Raw genomic sequence first — 557 nt, 5'->3', positions numbered from 1 at the left:
TTTAAGTCCCTAGGATATATATGATCACTTCAATATCACAAAGGAAAAGGACTTGGGGAACAAGCAACCTGACCAAAGTTCTGGCACAGTGAATAAGAAGGAAGGCATGACCCTAAGGCACACATTTTTAGGTACTGCATCTCAGCCACCAGTACTTACAAACATTGGCAAGAAGGTAAGTATCACTCTAACATACAGATGGGTAGAGTAGAGACAGGGCTTCCTCTTATATTCTTACTGCTGAGCTGAGAAAATGCAGCTCTGGTTCCAAAGGACGCCTTCTGGAATGGCTACATTAGAATGCATATTGTTAGGAAAGCCTTACTCATTGGCTAGATTAAACATTCCATTTAGAATGACTTTGGCATAATGGAAAAGGGGGAATGAGATAAGCCTAAATGTATTCACACTCTTCAGAACAGCAGAGCTCAGATCCAGCATAGAGGGGCTTGGCTTTCCCTCCCGGTCCATGTCTTTTTAGCTTTTTTTTAGAGAATAAAATAAGAGTAAAAAAAAATAGAAAAGATATAGAGCTTCATTAAACAAAATGATAGGAA

The 557-nt window shown here is 39.3% G+C and overlaps 1 protein-coding gene across 1 annotated transcript in view; it reads right to left on the bottom strand.

The window, feature by feature from the left end:
* Positions 1–238, bottom strand: part of Fam135b (family with sequence similarity 135 member B) — a 266,786-nt gene extending 266,548 nt beyond the window's left edge. The window contains exon 1 of the mRNA XM_023723955.1: positions 160–238. The gene's annotated coding sequence lies outside the window, so the exon portion shown is untranslated. The remainder of the gene's footprint in view (positions 1–159) is intronic.
* Between the last annotated feature and the right edge of the window lie 319 nt (positions 239–557).

The sequence above is a fragment of the Octodon degus genome, unplaced genomic scaffold, assembly GCF_000260255.1.
Source record: "Octodon degus isolate 3935 unplaced genomic scaffold, OctDeg1.0 scaffold00104, whole genome shotgun sequence".
NCBI lineage: Eukaryota > Metazoa > Chordata > Mammalia > Rodentia > Octodontidae > Octodon > Octodon degus.
Note: the sequence above shows the minus strand (reverse complement) of the source record. Positions and strands in the feature narration are given on the sequence as shown.